This window comes from Benincasa hispida, chromosome 12, assembly GCF_009727055.1.
Source record: "Benincasa hispida cultivar B227 chromosome 12, ASM972705v1, whole genome shotgun sequence".
Lineage (NCBI taxonomy): Eukaryota > Viridiplantae > Streptophyta > Magnoliopsida > Cucurbitales > Cucurbitaceae > Benincasa > Benincasa hispida.
Genome location: NC_052360.1, coordinates 1,768,379 through 1,790,435, shown reverse-complemented (window position 1 = coordinate 1,790,435; position 22,057 = coordinate 1,768,379).

The window sequence follows — 22,057 nt, the reverse complement described above, 5'->3', positions numbered from 1 at the left end:
TGGTCGAACATGAGGTTGCTCCGCCTTCTTTTATACCTTCCATAGCCAAACAACAGGATCACAACACCAAAGATAATGGTGACCCACTCTGATACCAATTGAAAATAATATATGGAAGTACCTACTAGAAGATAAATAATGTTATGAGCAATGTCACAACATTCCACAAAACATTAATTAATAATAAAGATCACACAAAAGAAATACCAGAAATTGTTAACCGAATTCAATGAATATCTCCTACGTCTAGGGAGTAGTATGCCCAAGAAAGATAACTCCACTAATATAAATGATAAGTAATTACAACATAGTACTCATCTAATACAACACAAATACGTAACCTCTATAGAGCTTAATCACTCAATTAAACACCTACACTCCCCCTAGATGTGAGAGTCCCTCTCTCGGATACTTAGACTTCTCTTAAGCAATGATATCAATGAAGACTGACTTAAGCTCCCTTTAAGTCGCGAGACTCCTTCTCACTTGCATTTTATCTTTCCCTTTTGAGCAAAGACCACTTCACTCAATTTGCCTAGGCTCCCCTTAAGTGTGAGAATCCCTTCTCTTGAAGTATACTGATGAAGCACGCAAATAGCTTGAAGTAACTCTCCAATCTCAAGACAACACAATCTTCTCTACCGTCGAGAATTGACAATGAAAACACTTGTGACTAGAAAGTGTCACAAGGCAAGCGACAATTCAAATCTCTTTGTTAAAATGACCAACCTAACCCAAAAACTAAGAGTCTTGAAATACTCATAGGGGATACAGAGAAACCCAATTCTAACTTCCAAAAATACTCGAGCACGAATAAGGAATAGATTTGCAATAACATTACAGACAAGATTTTTCACGTAAGGAAAGTATTTTGCAGGATCGACATTTTTAGAAAGAAACCCTTAATCGGATAAGTCGAATGAAGAGACAACCCAGATAACATTTGACTGCCTTAAACAAATATTGCCAATACGCAAAGTATAGCACTAGGGATTGAGATAAATATAGATAGAGATTCATTTGCCCTAAATATAATTCAATCAAACTATTGTGAGAAAATTATCGAAAGGTTTAACCAAACCAATGCTAAGTCTGTGATTATACCTATTGCATAACATTTTAAGCTGTCCTTAGCTAATTTACCTACAGAAATTGGCTTGGAACACCTAAATGAGATGCAAATTGTACCTTATTGTTAAGCTGTTGGCAGTCTCATGTACCTAATGATATTAAGAAGGCCAAACCTCTTCTATTTTGCTAGTCTAGTGAGTAGATACATGCCAAACTCAGGCAAGAGATGTTGGAAACCTACAAAATGGGTACTAAGGTATTTAATTTGGTCTATAAATGCTAAGTTAGCCTATCAGAACACACACGGGGCAAATTTAGAGCTATATGGCTATGTAGACTCTGACTTTGTAAGGGACTTAGACAAAAGAAGGTCCTTATCTGATTATGTATTTCTATATAGACCTAATCTACTCAATTGGAAAGCAAACTTACAGTTAGTCATGGCATTATCAACAACAGAGGTAGAATCCATATCACTAGTAGAAGCAATTAAAGACAAATTATGGCTTAAGGGCTTGATGAAGGAGTTAAGTATAAATCAAACAATAGATAAAATCTATTATGACAACCAAAGTGTCATTCATCTTTCCAAAAATCTACAATACCACTCAAGAACTAAATGTATTGATGTAAAGTACTAAGTACAAGATAAAATAGGAGAGGGAGAAGTTGAGGTGTTGAAAGTTCATACCATCGAGAACACGATTGACATGCTCATGAAGCCTATCTTAAAGTTCAAGCTCCTCAATTGTCTCAAGTTAATCGACTTCAATTTAACTATAAAAGATTGAAGAAAGTCATATCTGGAAGGAAAAAGGCTGCATGCATTGGAATCAAGGTGAAGATTTGAAGAATACTCTAACTCCAACGGATCTTTTTCAACAAATAACAAACTATTATAGCATATTTACCTATATATGTATAGATCTAAGTTGTAAAAGTAGATATAGTGAGTAAATCTATAAAGAAAGCACATATCTTTATTCTTATAGCCTTTTAATAAATGTTTTCCTCCTTTCTGTGGATGTAGGCTTTACTTGGTCGAAGCACATACATCCTTGTAACGACCTGACACCCTAGGACTTAAGTTAGGCTGTTACTAAATACATGCATGCATGGAACTCAAAACGACACTCTGTTATGGCGAAATAAATGCTAATTAAATAAGGTAAGTTCAAAAGACTTTCATTAAATTCAAATATTAAAACAATAGTAGAGTGCCCATAAATCATAAAAGATAATAAATAAGTCTGAAAAACGATTCTTAAAAGTAAGTTTTAAACATCAAAACTAAAAGTTAAGAGAAACATGAAAAGAACTCTAAATCTCATGAGCGGAAGCGTAAAAACTAGTCCTAGTGGCTCGATCATGAATTCCGCTTGTCCATCGCCGGTGCATCTCTACCCTTACCTGAAACAATAACATGAGAAAGAATGAGTATAAAATACTCAGTAAGTAACCCCACCATTGGAGTCAGGCTAGGCATCTATGTCCTCTAGATACCTACCCTGGTGAAACATATAAACTACTCTAGTTCTCATGGGACACATATACACATGAAACAAAAAGGAGACTGAGTTCTATCCTACTGTAGTTAAGTATGCCCACTACTTCTGGTGAATCCCGAAGTAGACAAAAAACTGGTGAATCCCGAAGGAGACACAAACTGGTGAATCCCGAAGGAAACACAAACTGGTGAATTTCGAAGGAAACACAAAATCTAATGGGCATTTAACTAATCAGTAAGGACACTTGCACAGTCTCAACATCATAATTATCACTATATGAATCTATGACATACATATATACCTCAACATCATGGCTCTATAACATACACATATGCCTCAATATCATCAGATCTAATACAATCATATGGAATCAAATACAATCTCATGCTAGCATTCAAGTGTCTATGTGCACAAATAAGTCTTTCAGATCTCATACCAGAGCATATATCGGTCATACTACACTATTAGTCTATCATGCTGTCATTCTGCCATAACATTCATTTATCATGCTAGCATACATCTAGTGCCTGGCTCGTGGGCAGTTCTAGTAGTAAGATTACTTACCTTAAATTTGGTCACAATTTAATCCAAGTAATTAACCCTCTTACAACTCTTGGAAGGCTTTGAATCCACCCTATAACATACATTACAAATATTAATTTAGCACCCCTGGTACAGAAATAACAAATCCAAAGTTTTAAACTCATCTTTGGGGTCTAAATCCAATTAACCAAATTATTTAAAGATCTTCAATTTAACTTTATCTAAATTGAAAATCCGCAGACAATCTCAGACAGTCAACGAAACCGGCAACTCCAAGTAAGACTCTGACATAAGAACGCAACCAAGTTTTAAAATTAAAACCAAGACCTAATCACACATACTCCAACTACTGCCAAAAAATTCGGGTAAACTCACCCAAGGTGTGATATGAGGTGCACCAAATCTGCTAAAACAATTCCAACTTCAAAGGTGTGATATGAATTCAAAGTTGACACATGAAGGTCTCAATCGATTGGTGCCAACAGTAAATGGGCAGTCAAGAATCCATTGAAAACAATCCTAAACAATAGAAATCTTACCCAAGTTAATAAATCTGATGATGACACAAGCAACGACGGCGGCGACAGGAGGAGTCCGGTGCAGATCTGGTCGATTGAAAAAGTGGAGCAGTGGCGACTCCGATGCAGACGCGTTTGGAGCGGTGTTGGTCGATTCGGACGAAGCGACTCGAACGCGGATGGCTTTGGCGTGGGAGATCGGAATTAGATCTGGGCAGTGTGAACGGTTGAGACGTGAAGAGGTCGAAGTGAATTTGGGCTGAAGATTTAGTCGGCACGTGAAGGGAGAAAGGAATTTTGGGGGGGGGCGGGGGAGTTTATAAAATAATAATAATAAACTAAAAAGGAAATAAATAAATTATATTTTATTCTTTTTCTTATTCCACTTTATACTATTAAATTCCTTTCCTTCTAAAAAAGAAACTAATTCCTGCCATTAATTTTCAAATTGAATAATTTCACGCCAAAATCCCAAAATGCCCTCCAACTAATAACAATTACTGAAATTCTAAATAATAAAAAATTACTGAAATTACATTATTACTAAAAAATATACGGGGTGTTACAATCCTTGTGTCATTTTCTTCTTCTCCTTGGTTTTTCTTTATTTGTGCATGAGTTAATAATGATTTCTTCATACAAAACTTCATAGAAACAACTCAAAAACTTAAAAGAGAGGGAGAGAGTGAAACCAAGAAAGAGAGAGATTTTTACGTTTCTGTCTGAAAATGAATTCTAATCAGATCTGAAAATTGTCTCATCTCAATGTGTAAAAACTCCTTCAGCAATGTGGTAGCCTAATAACCACACATGACACCTACCTCTTCCACTTTTAGATAAGTTTTTCTTTCAATTTCGGGCCGGCAAAACACAATAAAAGCCCAACAGGTTCTTACATCCGTTTATTGTTTTTCTTTTTGCTTTCGATTATTGTTGGAAGAAGAATTGAATCATCAATATCATAAGATGATAATAAGAGTCATTGATGTCAAAATCTGGATAGGAGAAATGCACCTGATCTTCATATGAGAACAACGGTAAATTGGTAATTTGGGAAATAATGTGACTTGCAAAATGGAAAGATCAGCACACTAGTATGTTGCTTGCCACACAAGACTTCAATGTTTAAGTCAAAAGATGTAACTTTATAGCAAGTAGAGAGTTTGGAAGATATGACTTACTTGCCCTTGAACAATCATGATGTATTTATAGGTGGAGTTGACCTAAGTTTAAGATTTTGGAGTTGCATGAGAATTTTCCATTGACTTACTAGGCTGAGGTGTGCCTCGTTTGGTATTTTTCTAGGGTTGGCCCCGGCCAAAGTCGATGACGACCACTTCCTTTTAGCTATATTTTTGGCCTAAAATGGTGCATTCAGCCGAAGCATGGATGAGACATGTCCCATTAGACATTTGACCGAGCACAGTAGCTTGGGCTAGATCCATTTTCTAGGCCTAATTTGATCCTAAGTTGTCAGTTTTTGTTCGAATCATACTATTTTATTGACTTTGTTGGTTTTACTTTTTCGTTAGATGTCGATTATATCATTTGATCTATTAAATTACATTAGGATTGACTTTTATTTATTGTTTGTTGTATTTTTTTAACGTGTTTTCTGTAGTGTTTCTATAGTGTTTAATAACTATTTTTGTGTTTTATTGGCATCTAATCTTTTAGGATAAATTTTCTATTTCTTGCTATTTAGAAATGTTCCTAAAATGTTTAAAAATAGAGAAGAAATATGGAAGGTTGTGTGTGGGTACATAATAGAATACACACGTATACGTAAGATAAGAAATTTGAATACTTTAGCTAAATTAATTATTTTGAAGAAAAAATACTACTATTTTATATTAGAAAAAGGGGTAAAATTTGTGAGAGAAAAGGAACATATTTCGTGTTTTTTTTCGAAATTAAAAAGAGAGAGAGAAAAAAATTATTCAATAATATACCTTTTTTCTTTAATAAAATGCGGTCGTTACTCCTAAACTTGGCAAGATGTATTAATTTTTACCTTACTTTTTAATTTTTTAAATTTGTATATTAGACTATATATAAGTGTTGTAATCTTTACTTTAAAATTAAATATCTTCTCATTTTTACCTTCACATGAACTTTTATATATTATTATTATTATTTTTTTAAAAAAAACCATTACTTTTTTTGTGTGTAATGAATTATGTGTATATTTATTTACAAATGATGGGGTAGTGATGAGGTCTGAAAGAAAAATAACACTAGAGCTGAATTTTAGTTGTCATTTTTGAAAATTTTGTTTCATACTCAAAATCTTTTATATCAAGAAGCTTAATTTTGTACTATGCTAGAATTTTATTGAAACTAGAGCAAAGGATTGTTTTGAGGTTGGACTTGAGAATATGCATTAAATATTTTAAATCCAATCTTGGTTCGGGACAAGAGTTTAGGAAGTCTTCGCTTCAAAATCCTTTCTCATGAGTTTGAATTTTAAATAATAAACACTATTCAACTTCATAATTTTTATTCTATAGTAATATTTTTTAGAATACTCTTTCTCTCACTTATAATTTTTTTTTTTTTTTTTTGTCTTTGATTTCTTTTTAAACATTATTATTATTATTATTATTAGATTAGTTTTTGAGTAAAATACATTTTTGGTCTAGATTTTGAGTGTAGTTTACACATTTGGTCTTTAAGATTTGAATTTTATTTCAACTTAGCCTCTAAATTTCAAAATGTTAAAATTTTACTCGTGAGATTTGGGTTTCGTTTCAATTTGGTCCTTAGGTTTCAAGATTTTATATTTTAACCTTTTCATTAAATACTCACTTTCAATTATTGTCGTTAATTTTTATTAATTAATTAAAAATAATATGAAGTAAAATTTTGATTTTAATTTTAAAAGTGATAGAAAATTGTGAAAGTTTAATTATAATTCTTTTAGGGAAATTATTTCAAATGGTACAACTGTTGAAAATATTTACAAGATATAGCAAAATTTTAGAACTATCAATGATAGACATTAATAGAAGTCTATCAGTGTCTATCATTGATAGTTCTAAAATTTTGCTATATTTTGTAAATATTTTAGTTTATTTTTCTATTTTTAAAAACAACCAATTCTTTTAATAATTTTTAATTTATTAACCTAAATTAATAGTAAAGACAGAAAATGGATATTCAGTGAATAAATGAGTTTAAAAGTGTAAATCTTGAAACATAGGAATCAAATTGAACTAAAACTTAAATGTCAAGGGTAAAATTATAACATTTTAGAACTTAAGAACTATTTGAAACCAAACTCAGAATTTAAGAACTAAATGTACAACATTTTGAAACCTATGGACTAAAAAGAAACTATACCCAAAACCTAGGGACGAAAAAAGTATTTTTCTCTTAGTTTTTTTTTAATGCTCTCTCTCCCCTTTTTCGTTAAAATAAAGTGTTATTATGTTACATAATTGTCTCTAAGTTTAAAACTACAATCTGCCGCTAGCTTACCATCGAGTTTCTTAACCAAGACATGAGATATGTTGGTAAGAATGTAGACTCTAGCTTTTGTATTTATCCTTGTCCATTTGTTATATGCATCCCGAATAGTCCGATTTGCGTTTGAGCCGTGGTTTGGAGGACACTCCTCATTTAAAATGAACATAAGATCATCAATTACCAGTATTGTATCGGAAAGATATCCCTACATGACAACATTGGTTTTTGTTCATCTAATTTAACAAACATTTTCTGTTTTATTTTTCTACTCGATTCAAATAATAATAAAATTAGTCATTAAAAATCCAGCTATGCGCACAAATGTCCCCAAAGTATTTTGGAGATTTTTATTTTTTTTTTAAAAAAAAATTATAATTATGGAGTAAACTTCGTAAAACTTGAAGTAAAGTTAAAAATTACAATCATTATGCTAAAATGGATGAAATTAAAAATTTTAAGATGAAAATTGATAACATGCCAAGATTAAATACAAACACTAATTAAATCATATCAATCTTTATATATTAATATATATACCACATTAACGTCTATGTAATAACATCAACTCAACTAACATAAAGTACATTAGTTATTAGTCAAGACTAAGAAGAAGAAGATAAAGAGACTGAAGAAATTCTTTCTTTTGTATTTAATTTTTCACATATTACAAAGGGGCTACACTAGCACTATTTCTGAGCTTTAATTGCCATCATTGAGGGCAACAATGAAATACAAATAATCTATAACTAATAGAAGAGAGAGAGAAAAATGAATATACAACCAATCAGATTGAGATAAAAATAACAACCTAATCAGATAATTGGAATAAAAATTACTCTTGTGACATGGCAGCTGAATTAGCAACCCCTATGACTTGGCATCCTCATCCTCTGTCTTCTCAGCTTCTTCTTTCAGCTGGGACTGCTCTCTAACATACCCCCTCAAACTTGAGGCTAGTTCAACTAGGCCAAGTTTGTCACGTAAGTAGTAGAAGTGTGAGTGAAATAGTGGTTTAGTTAAGCAGTCAACATGTTGATCAGTGGTGGGAACATAAGGAACTTCAAGGTTTCCTTTCATGATTTGATCACAGATGAAGTGCACGTCTATTTCGATGTGCTTGGTTCTAGCATGAAAGACATGATTGGCAGCAAGAGTATTGGCACTCAAGTTATCACACCATAAAATAGGTTTGAACGAAGAGCTCATTCCCATTTCCTTGAGAAGTTGCTGCAACCATATAATTTCAGAGGTCGCGTGGGCAAGAGCTCGATACTCAGATTTGGTACTTGATGGAGAAACAACTATTTGCTTCTTAGAAAACCATGAGACCAAGTTGTTTCCTACAAAAACACAATAAGCAGCCATCTTGTCATCAAGGTTTGATGCCCAAATAGCATCTAAAAAGGCAGTTATTTGGAGATCCTGACTTGTTTGGAACAGAAGACCAAGATTCTTAGTGCCACTGACATACCGAAGTAAACATTTTACTGCTTGCCAATGAGTGTCTGTTGGTTTTGAAGGAATTGGAGCAAGGTGTTGACAGTATATGCTATGTCCGGTCTGGTGTGTGTTAAATACTGAAAAGCTCCAACGGTGCTGCGATATAGAAAGGGGTCTTTAAATGGTTTGCCTTCAGATTTATATAGGTGTTTTCCTTGAACACTGGGCGAAGTAGTAGGTTTGAGAGTTTCCAGATTTAGTTTGTGAAGGAGGTCATCTATATACTTTGCTTGATTGAGAATAATCCTCGAGTCAACATATGTAACTTGAATTCCAAGAAAATAATGTAATCAGACAAAGTCTTTTAAGGCAAAATTGTTGTCCAACTGCCTAATGAGAAGTTCAATAAGTGTCGAGTCATTCCCTGTCACTATTACATCATCAACATATACAAGGAGGAAGATTATAGCAGATCATTTGTGAAGAATGAACAGAGAGCTGTCAGATGTTGAGTTTTTGAATCCCCAATTGAGAAGGATTGTTTTTAAAACTGTGTTCCAAGCCCAAGGGGCTTGTTTGAAGCCATAAATGGCTTTAGTAAGCTTGCGCACATAGTGTGGATACCTTGCATCAACATATCCTGGTGGTTGAGACATATAAACATTTTCAGTGAGGGTGCCATTGAGAAAGGCATTATTGAAGTTCAATTGACAAAATGGCCAATGATAAGTGACAACAATGCTAAGTATTACTCGAATAGTTGATGCTTTGACAATAGGGCTAAAGGTTTCAAAGAAATCAATTCCCGAATGTTGATGAAACTCTTTGGCTACTAGTTGTGCTTTGTAGCATTGAATGGATCCATCTGCATTCCTTTTCAGACGGTAAATCCATTTGTTCCCAATCACATTTTAGGAGGAAGAAAGAGGAACAAGCTGCCATGTATTATTTTGAAGGAGAGCTTCATATTCACTATCCATTGCTTGCTTCCAATGGGGATTGGCTAGGGCATCTTTCACTCTAGTTGGTTCTGTGAAGTTTCAGTCAGTTTTCTGAGCAATCCATGTTTTTGGTTTGAAGATTCCAACTTTGGCTCTTGTGATCATTAGATGTGAAGGTAGTGGAAGGAGGGGGGGGGGGGTGTTGAGGGGCTGGTTGAGTTGGTGAATCAGATAGGGCTGGTGAGGGTGGTGAGGTAAGGGAGTTTGGAGAGGTGGGACGGTCTTCGGGTAGGGATATCGGGATAGAGGAGGATGTGGTAGGTTGTGTCGAAGTAGGTTCTGTTCTGGTTTGGTTTGATGAATTCGGAAATGAGGAGGATGATGATAATGAATCTGACAGTAGGATTATATTTGTATTAGTATGAGAGGTATCCGGGCTGCGTGGTGTTGTATGGTTGGTTGTAGGGAAATAGGGAGCTGGAAGGGATGTTCTGTAATAGAGGTTGCAAGTTGGGTTGTGCTAACTGATTTTTTGGATTTTGAGCAGTTTTCACCCGAGGTTTGGAGGCAAATGGAAAGATAGCCTCATTAAACTTGACATTTCTAGATACATAGATCCTTCCAGACGAGCTTAAGTAGCGATAACCCTTATGAATTGGACTTCGCCCCAAATAAACAAACTGTTCAGAGTGTAGTTGAAAGTTGTTGTCTTGGTAGGGACGTAGGCAGGGGTAGTACACAGAGCCAAAGACCCTAAGAGAAAAGAGATCCATTTTAGTTTTAAATAGTAATTCAATTGGAGATTTACCTTGGAGAATAGGGGTAGGAAGCCCATTGATCAAGGTAGAAGCTGTGAAGAATGCATCCCACTAAAATGACAATGGCATAGAGGCCTGTGCAAAAAGAGTTAAACCAGTCTCAATCACATCCATTTTGTGCTGAAGAATAAGGACACAACCGTCTTGTTATTATTCCTTCAGATTCATAGATATAGAATATTTTGGAGTATTCACTACCATTATTAGTTTGTAGAGTCTTGATGGTTTTGTTGAATTGGTTCTTCACCATCTTAAGGAAATGGTTGAAAGCATTCACAGCCTCAATCTTTAACTTAAGAGGATAAATCCATAGATACCTGTTGAAGTCATCAATGAATGATATATAATATCTATAACCATTAGATGATGTAATTGGTGTTGGATCCCATACATCGGAGTGAATAATATCAAGGGTAGTAGAGGCATGAGAATCAGAATTTGGATAGGGAAGTGAATGAGACTTGCCTAGTTGACATAATTCACAAAATAAGGATTCTTCATTAGTCTTTGTATCAACATTATAGCTCTTGAGTAAATAACGTAAAGTTTTAAAAGACGGGTGACCTAAGCGTCTATGCCAAACAGTACATGACTCAACAAAATTTATCCAAACTTTTCCACTTGTGATAAAAGCTGCTAGGTCCTTATTTTTGTGCAGATACTGATGCTTTTGAGGATTGCTATTCGTCAATGTTTTAACGTCGTCTAATCTGTATAATCCATCTAAGCTCCCCTCTCAGACATGTGAGTCCCGTAGCCTTGTCCTTAACCAAACAATGATCACCATAAAATCAAGAAAGAATGAGTTATCTTGGGCAAGCTTAGAGACACTTAGTAAATTCTTATCTATTGTAGGAACACTCAGTACATTTCGAAGATAAAACTTATTTTGTCCATAGATAAGCAGGAGTCACCTATGTAAGTAATTTGTAACTTGTCACCATTACCAATTGTAACTAACCTCCATATTCGAATGGGTTGATTATATTGTGAGGATCAGCTGTCACATGATTAGTAGCACCAATATCTTTATACCAGAAGGAGTCTCCAACTGTTTCGGGTGTGGCAATAAAGGGATTGGATGTGTGGGAAGACAGAAATGCATTTGAATTGTTGTTTGATGCAGACATACCAGAATGTCCTCGTCCTTGAGTTTCATTGGGAATAAACTCTTTCTCAAACTTGTGATAACAAACCATAGCAGTGTGGCCATATTTTCCACATACCTGGCAGATTGGACGGTTGTTGCCACGACTTCTTCCTCGTCCTTTATTGTTCATACCATTGTGCTGATGGTTGTGATCTTGTTGTTCACCACCACGAGATCCTTCTGACTGTGGTCGATTGAAGAAAGGAGGTACTTGAGATCTCAAGCCATTTGGTGGTTTATTGAACACAACATTGACAGATACAGGGTTGTTGAAGGAGCTGCTTGCCTTCATGGAGTTTTGGTGCTCGAGTCTCTTTTCATAAGCTCGGATTGCATATCCAACCACGACATGTCTAGCTTTCCCTGAATACCTACCACGACAGGGTTTTATTCTTTATCTAGCCCTAGAAGAACCTGGGAAATGAGGGCTCTGGTTGGAACTGGACTTCCTGCCTGAGCTAGGTTGTCTGAGTGTGTTTTCATTAGGCTTAGATATTCATTCATCTTGAGGTTTCCTTTTCTTATTGGTTGAAAAGTCTGACGGGGATAATCTTCCTCCGCCCTTGATTGGATTCCAAATAGCTCATGAATAGCTTGCCATAGATCTTTGGCGTTATCAAATCCAAGTAGTTGAACTGCTACTTTTGGGGTCATGGAATTATAGAGCCATCCAAGTAAGAGTTGATCGACTTGAATCCAGGCTTCACACTGAGGGTTGATGCTTCGCTCAACAGTGGTGCTGACTAAATCTTCGGAAATCGTTTGTGTGGTGACTCCGAAGGATTACGAGGGAGTTTCAGGGGAGGGAAGAAACATGGGTGGGTAAGGAGTTGTATCTAATAAGTGGCCCTCGAGCTTGTAGCTTCCTAGAATGGGAAGAGCAAACATCTTCCACAGGAGATAGGTCCCTCCTTCCAATTTGGTGCTGGTGATTTAATTAAGAAGTTGATTGAGAGGTGGATGATTGAACCGAGCATGTTTGGGTACTGAGGAGACTGTCATGGGAATAGCGTTGGCCATGTAGGCTCTGATACCAAGTCAAAACTAAGAAGAAGATAAAGAGGCTGAAGGAATTCCTTCTTCTATATTTAATTTTCACACATTACAAAGGGGCTACAACAACCCTATTTATGAGCTTTAATTGCCAGCATTGAGGGCAACAATGGAATACAAAGAATCTGTAACTAATAGGAGAGAGGGGAAAAATGAATATATAGCCAATCAGATTGAGATAAAAATAACAACCTCAACTAATCAGATAATTGGAATAAAAATTACTCCTTGTGACATGGCATCCTCATCCTCTGTCTTCTTAGCCTCTTTTTCCGGTTGGGACTGCTCTCTAACATTATTGGACCAAGATGTTAGAGATTCAAATCTCTCACTAGTCTCATATATTTTTTAGCTAAAAAAAAATTAACAGCATTAATAACAAGAGAATTTACAAGAATATCAAACCATAAAAATAAAGATTAAACACGTAGTTGTTTTTGTTTGTTAACTTTGATATCCTAGGTAGATATTATGGAATTTAGATGCTCCACGTGCAGCACAAAGAAAACAACCCAACGAAACCATTGCCTATACAGAGAAAAAAAAACATATCACACGTAACAGAATATAAATGTCATTTCATGGTACAAAAATAAGACATTTTTAAGTCCAACTTTTTCAATTGTTGTTTTTTCTTCCTCCACTTGTTGAGTATCATATATCAATTTTATATATCCCATGACTCCAGAGAATATATGTAATAATAATATATTATCAAGAAATCCAGTTTATAATATACCAATTAATCTACATTTCAAATTTAATGTATGTTATTGGCATAATATTAGTCATTCGAGAATATAATATATCTTATACATTTTTAAGAATTGAAATGAAACTACGTATGAATAAAAAAACGAATAATGAATACTTAAACGATAAGATTGATCTATACATTTGAGGAGAGAATTCAGATCGTGACTATTTAAGTTCAATGCTAAAATCATTCACTCTGCATAGTGTTGAACTCGAAAAAACAATAAGTTCTACTATATATATATATATAGGAAAATTCCACTTTTAATCTCTATGGTTCAAGTTTTGTTAGCATTGTAGTCTCTAATTTTAGAACTCGATATTTTAGATCCTATTTTATAACCATTTTATTTTTAGTTTTCTATTTTGAAATTTATGCTTATTTTCTCTCAAATTTGTCATAATTGTTTTCACTACTTTTCTTAGAGAAACATTTGAATTCTTAGTCAAAATTTAAAAACAAAAACAAGTTTTTTAAAATTATTTTTTAATTTTCAAAACTTCGTTTGGGTTTTAAAAACATTGGTAAAATGTAGACTACACAACATAGAAATTTATGGTGAAAGTAGATTTGGAGAGGAGGTCACTGAATATAGAATTGCTCCAAGTTAAATACGTTTAACTTTGGAGTTCCTTTGATTGAGTCACCAAAAAAGAAAGTACACTTTATTAGTATTGGTAGTAATTTTCAATTATTTTAAGTCTTTTACATTCCTTCTCTCATTCAGATATAATTTCATTTTATTCATGTACCCTTCCTAAACTCTGGCATTACATTATAAATTTTAAATTTTTTTTAGATCCTCTTTTTCCCTCACCTTCCTCTTTTTCTCAACCTTCTCCCTTTGGTTGTTACCATCCTGACCTACTACAATCCAATACTTTTTTCTTTCTCCTTATTTTTTTCCTCTTATTTTCTCTCCTCTTCTTTTCCCCTTCCTCCCATCCCATTTATTATTATTATTTTTATTCTTTGAAGAAAGAGGATAGAAATAAAAGAAAAAATGTTTAAAATCTTATTTATATTTTAGAAAAATTCAACAAAAAAAATTTAAGAAAAATCAAGTGTCACATTAGACTTTTTCTTAGTAGTTAAAAAAAAAAAATAAGTAGACACCAAAATGCTATAAATATAAAATCCATCGATTATTTAAAAATAAAAACGTTTAGTTTGAAAATACATCGACCAAAATATAATGCTAAACTCGTTAACACATCACACTTTCTAAACATTGAATCCCCATCTCACAAATAGTTAAGCTATAAAAATAAATGAAAAGAAAAAAAAAAATCATGGTCTAGTACCAAGCTTTTTTTCTTTTTTTTTTTTTAAGAATATAACTAATAGTACTTTAAAAGAAAGAAACAACAAAACAAGACAATAAAAGCTTATAAAATTTTACATCTGTGTGTAGTTATCTTCATATTTTTCATGAAACATACCATTATGTAATAATAAATTAAAAAAATAAAGATACTTGAAGGGAGATTTTATTACGACATGACTGTTTTGTACTTGGTTTTACTGTGTTTTCTTGGACTGTTTGTCCTTGTCTGTTAAGAGTTGTTGTATTTCCCTTTAATCAAGGATAGATTGTGCCCTCCTAATCCTTCCGAAAATGCCTCTGCTTAGGTATGCAAAATCTATTCTTGACTCCTCTTTATGGAGTCCTTGTATACCTCATTTGTTAAGAAAAAGGTCTAACCAATCCTTGGTCTCTCTTTATTATCAAAATCCAAGTTGGAATTGAAGGAACTCTTCGACAAGAGAATCTTGAGCGGAAGCAATATCGACCAAAATTCATTTTTTATTGAATATAAATTTTACAATAAACAAGAAATAAGATATGCATTTATTTATAAATTACAGCATGCTAATGAAAGAGTTTTAGAAACCTCACCTTTGAAGATCTTTCTTCAAGAATTCCCTCGAACAGCATACGAACCTTTTGAAGACTTTCTCCAAAAAAAACCTCGAACAAGTTCAAACACGACCACAATGGTTTTCTCGGTATTCTTGGAGTGAGAACCGAGGAGTGGTGGGATTTGACTATTTTGGATTTGAGGGAAAACTTAACGGTAAGAAGGAAAGATTGAAAATGTTCTAAAAAACTGAAACACACCCAGAACTCTTCTGTTGTTTTCTAGTTATCAAATTTGACCATCTTAGCAAGAAGAAGATTTTCTTTTTCTACATGCCAAAAATAACCACCACCCACTTATGTGGGTGGAGTGAAAGAAGAGAGAGAGAGTTGTAACTCCTTCTCTTATTATTAAATATAAATATGGTAATTAACTTATCATATTATATATATATGTTATATCAAATATAACATATAACCTATAGTTTTAATATTGTATCACATACAATATAAACTATAGTTTCTTTTTTCTCTTATATGACATTTAATATAAATCATAATTATATTAAATTTAACAACTATGAATCCAATTCATAGAAATTATATTTGAATCTTATTCAAATATTTATTTCCTCTCATTAAGCCATAATGTATCAAATACATTATAATTATATCACATATAATTGAAAACAACTTAATTATATCATATGTAATTAAATCCCTCTATTAATTTGGACAATTCAAATTAATTCAAAAACTGTTCCATTAATTCTATTGAGCTATCAAAGGACTTCATGGACCTGTAGCTTGAAGCTCCAACGGTACATGAATAGATAATTAAACTCTTTAATTAAATTATTCACCATTCTTTAACTGTTGGACACTACACTAAAGATCAACAACTGCACTTTTCGCACTACAGATATATTTCTGTGTCCATTGAATATAACTAATCAACAATACGATGACCCTTCACAAATTGCTCGTAAGTACAACTAGGCTAAATTACCATTTTGCCCCTGTAGTTACATCTAACTCCTTAAGTATCACTGATCTCTCTAATGAACAATAGACATAGTCCAACTATGACTAAATCTCTCTCTGGCCATGAGAGAGTGTGGCGCCATATTATTCAAAATCGGGAATCAGCCCTTAAGCGAGCAATTTATCTTCTTACTCTTACCTCGGGGAAGGAGTGATTCCATCTTGTGTAGCTGTGTTCCTAGCTCCCCAATCAGATAAATCCCCAAAATGGTAGGCTTGTTGAATCGGGGATCTAGTCACTCTCACCCATACAAATCAAAGGACCGGCCTCATAGGTAGGAGTTCACAACTCACTCAGGATTCAAGTCATGTTACCTATGATTATCCTGGTGAAATATAAGTCTCTATTATGAATGACGTTATATAATGAGACTAAATTAATAGAGTATATTAACATGCAGCGGAGAAAATCAGAATCAATGCACTATAATTATACTTAATTTGAGTTTAAAACATGCTTTAAAGTAACTATTACAGAAGAAGGTTTGTTGAACACAATACCTTTGATGAAACCTTTTCAACACTAGCTGAGCTCCACGTAAAAATATTTCAATCTACAAGTAGACCACCACGAAGATCTTCTCTACTATTCTCTTGTAAAGATTTTGTAGTGAGATTTGAAATTAAGATTTATAATTTGAAATGTTCAAATTCGATTATGGTTACTATTTATTATATTCGATACAATTGAAATGTTTAATTTTATAGAACTAAATGAAATTGGAGAATCAATTAATGTTTAAATTCTGATTTAAATATTAATTATATGAAATTAAATTCATTATAGTGAAATTTATATTTTATTAATTTAATATTAGATATTAAATTTACAAAATTAATTAAAAGGTTTAGTTAATTAGTTTTATTTAAAATTAATTAATTGAATTAATTTTTTATAAAACTAATAAAACAAAAAAAAATTGTTTATTTAGAAATTGGTTTTAGAAATCAATTTTTTGTTAAAAAAAAAAAATTTGAAATTACAAGGTGGAGATTTCCAAAAGTTGGAAATCTCCATTATGGTGCACAACACCTTATTCATCCAATTCCATTTTCTCTATAAAGAAGAAGTTGACCTTCATACAAGCTTTGAATTTGCATAATGAAAACTTTATAAATTAAAGTGTTGGTCGGAATAATGATTTTAAGCTTTCAAGAACTCTGCAGATTTTGAAACCTTCCAAACTCTCATCAAATTTAACTTATTTAAGTGTTTCCACCACACAATCCTTGCAAGAGAATAGTAGAGAAGATCTTCGTGGTGGTCTACTTGTAGATTGAATCATTTTCACGTGGAGCTCAGCTAGTGTTGAAGAGGTTTTATCAAAGGTATTGTGTTTAGCAAACCCTCTTCTGTAATAGTTACTTTGAAGCATATTTTAAACTCAAATTAAGTATAATTAGAGTGCTTATTGATTATGATTTTCTCCACTGCATATTAATATACTCTATCAATTGGTATCAGAGCTTAAGAGAACAATCTATCTGCTAACCCTAAACCAGGTAGGAATAAATTCCATATTGCAAAGTTATGTCCCCAACTATCTATCCGGTCTTATCCCCAAAATGGGAGGCTTATTGAACAGTACTATTGGACTACTCTCACCTATGCAAATCAAAGGATAATCCCGAATAAACAGGAGTTCATAGTTAGTTCAGGATTAAGATCGAGTTACCCTAGGTCATTGAGTTTGAGATAGTCAATTTTAATAGTAAACGGTTGTTATAAAGAAAAGTGACTATTTCGAGGTCCGGTCTTATGCAAACTCATTGCACAGGATGCCCCCACTCACATGTCTCTACATGAATTATTTTTGGATCACATCATTTATATCGGTATACAAAATGGGCCACATCCAATAGTATCACCAGGATGAGGTACCCAATCTCATCCATATACTTATATACCATTTTTGCTACATACTAAAACTTGATCTATTTTTATGTCACCACATAAAGTTAAAGTATTCATGTTATAGCCATGGATTTGTTTATTGGATTTCATAAAAGGATGCAACATAAATAGTAATTTATTAAATAAAAAACTCAACAACATTTTTATTGATAAATAGAATATATTAACAACATTTACGAACTACGAGTTTAGGACATTCCCAATATAAACATTTCATGGTTCGGTCTTATACAAACTCCTTTATATATAATATCCCCGCTTACATGTCTATACATGAGTGATCATGATCAGATCATTTGTAGCACTTTACAACAATTGTAACACCTAAAAAGCGAGCCATACTCGTAGTGTCACCAGGATAAGGTACCCAGCCTTATCCATCTACTATAGACCATTTAGGTTATCACTTAAACATGATCCACCCGTATGTCTCTACATACATGTTTAAGTTACAAAAATAACCTTGGAATGTTAGTTTATTGGTTTGTGGTTAATGCAATTGAAATATCATATATTTTATAGACAATGAATTTGAATAAAATATCATATATTTCATTAAATGCACAATGAGTTTGTTCAATAATGTTTATAAACTATAAGACCCAACGAGATTTAGGGCATCAATCCCAACAAGTACTAGAGCATACCATGGCCGACACAGCAAAGAATGATCCTTCTGTGGAACCAAGTACCCTCATCCCTTCCACCTCTTTCCGAAATGAGTTTGATTTGAAAATCAATCAAGAAACTCAACTTGATCCATACAGATATTAAGTACGATCTGGTACCAAGTTGGTTGGGACCCCCGACTTCACCAACCTCCTAAATCAAGTATCATCCATCAAGCTAGATAAAGGTAACTTCTTTCTTTGGCAGAATATTGTTTTACCTATCCTGAGATGCTATACACTTGAAGGACATTTGATTGGGAAAACTTCTCTTCCTAAACAATCAATCATTATTCCACCTTGAAGCGAAATGTCTTGTTCTTCCTAATCACGAATACGACAACTTGTTGGTTGCTGATTAGCTCCTTGTGGGTTGGCTTTATAACTCTATGTCTCCAATTATTGCTTGTTACTGGGGTATAGTGTATGCCTTAGTTTAGGGTATTGTATACTGTTTCTGTGATGTACATTAGTCTCCCTAGGCTTTGGAACATGTGGGAGATTGTTGGGATTGGTATCCTAATTCTCTTGGTAGTCTCGTAGTTTGTAAACACTTTGTAAACATATTGTTATTAATAAAATAAGGGTTATTTTTTAAGCATTTACTCAATCCAATAAACTAAGATCCAAGGTTATTTTATGTAACTTAAGTATGTATGTGGAGATGTACAAGTGGATCATGCCTTAAGTGATAAATTAAATGGTCTGTAGTATATGAACAAAGGAGGGATACCTTATCCTGGTGACACTACGGATACGACCCACTTTGTAGATGTTATAAGTATTGTAAAGTGCTACAAATGGTCTGATTCTGACTATTCATGTGGAAACATGCGAGTGGGGGTATCCTATACAAAGAGTTTGTATAATACCGGACCACGAAATGATTAGTCTTTCTATATAACGCCGTTCATAATTAAGACTTACATTTCACTAGGATGACCATAGGTGACATGACCTTAATCTTGAGTGAGTTGGGAACTCCTGCCTATGAAGGAGGTCATTTGATTTGTATGGGTGAGAGTGGTCAGATTGCCAACTCAACAAGCTTATCATTTTGAGGATTTGTCTGATTGGGGAGTTGGGAACCCAGCTAAACAAGACGAAATTCATTCCTTCCCCGAAGTTGGGATAAGTAGACAAATTGCTCCCTTAAAGGCTGATTTTGGGTCTTAAACATAGTGGTCACACCCTCTCTTGGGAAGAGAAGACTCAGTCATAGTAAGACTATGACTTATTGTTCATTAGAGGAATTAGTCGTACTTAAGAAGTTAGATGTAACTATAGGGGTAAAACAGTAAATTGGTCCAGCTGTACTTACAAGCGATTTGTGAAGGGTCGTCGCACTGTTGATTGATTGTATGGACACAGAAATATATATGTAATGCAAATAGTGCAACTATCGGTCTTTAGTGGAGTGCCCAACACTTAACGGATGGTGGATCTCGTGATTAAAGATTTTAGTCAGTTATTCACGTATCATTGGAGCTTCAAGCTACAGGTCCATAAAGCCCCCTTGGTAGCTCTATTGGTTCAAGTTGAGAATCAGATTAGTTTGAAGTGTTCAAATTAACAAGAGGAAACTTGATTATATATGATATAATTAAATTAATTCAATTATATGCGATATAATTGATATGATGTATTTTATACATTATTAATTGGATGAATTAATATAAATGTAATTTATATTAAATATCATAAAAGAGAAAAAGAACTATTGTATATATGTTGCATATGATGCAATATTGAAACTATAGGTTATAAATATAATATGATAAGTTAGTTATTATATTTATTTATAATATATTAATTATATGATAATTAATTATTCTTTTTCTTTAATAACCGACTTAAGTGGGAGGTTATGCACGGTTTATGATAACTATGAGATAAGAAGGAAAATGATTTTTCAAATCAGATGATTCATTGGTATCATCTCACAAAAGAAAGACCATCAAGTAAAAGAGTTTTACTAAGCGATAGTATCTTACAGACTAAACGATCAAGTATCGAGTTTACTACATGATAGTTACTTGTTGCGACACGATCGAGTAGCAAGTCTATACGATAAGATTCTTTTTACTACACGATCAAGTATCAAATTTATACGATAGACTTCTTCCTTCTCTCATTTATTCGATCGTCTACTTGATTATTTACCTCCTCCATTCCTCTAACCAAAGTCATATCGAGACCACAATTCCTAGATTCTCACATCGAGAATACCAAGCTAACCTTTATGGTTGTATTTTTGTTTTGTTCGAGGGTTGAGGTTTATCCAGTTGTCCGTTTAGATCGAGTTTTGATCGTTGCATTCGAGTTCGTGCTGTTGGACGTGTTGCTGAATGATCAAGGAATACTTGAAGAAAGGGTTCTTCAAAGGTATGGCATACTTTATCCCTTGTTTGTTCTTAAAAGAAGCATGCTGTAATTTACTCGTTATGCATAACATGTTCTTTTATACTGTAATTGTTTGTGTTCTTTCTCATTGAAGTTTGGAACGATCTGCTTCTGCTCACTGGTTCTCTATTTAGAGCTCCTTCATTGCTACCCAAGTCATGATGAAAGCAAAAGCATTATGGGAATCTGTGCAGGAGTACTATGGAGTGCGTTCAGGTTCTCAAGAAGATTTTAATCGTCAAATGCTACAACAAACAAGGAAAGCTAAAACAAAAATGAAAAAGTATTTCACCACTATGAAAGGGTATTTCAATAAACTTCAACTAGCTGGTTATCCAATGGACATACGTACTTTTACCTCCTACATACTTGCTAGGCTTGATGAAGAGTACACACCAATTGTTTGCGTGGTCAGAAGCTTGAATCTTTCTTGGAGTGAACTCCAATTTGAGTTGCTAACATATGAACAAAGAATGGAACACCTACAAACTCACAAAGAAACAGTCACGATGGATCAAGCATCAATCAACATGGAAGCTTAGATAAACAGAAACATTAATTTTCAACTCCTAATCCGAGTCAAGAGAATCAAGGAAACTTTCAGCCATCACAGAGAGTTGGAAGATTAAAAGGCAGTGGAAGGTTCTTTCCTTCTCGTCCCATATATCAGTTGTGTGGAAAGGTGGGACACACAACACTAGTTTGTCACCATCTTCATTGCTACCCTACAAGAAATTTTCCCTTCGATGTCGGTTGGAAAAAATAAACACGGATATATAATTTCGGTTGCCAAAAAAATAAAAAAGTGGATCTTTAATGTCAGTTTTAAATCGACAGTAAAAATATGTTTAATGAGGCTATAGTATCGGTTTAAAATTGACATTATAGCAAACCCTATT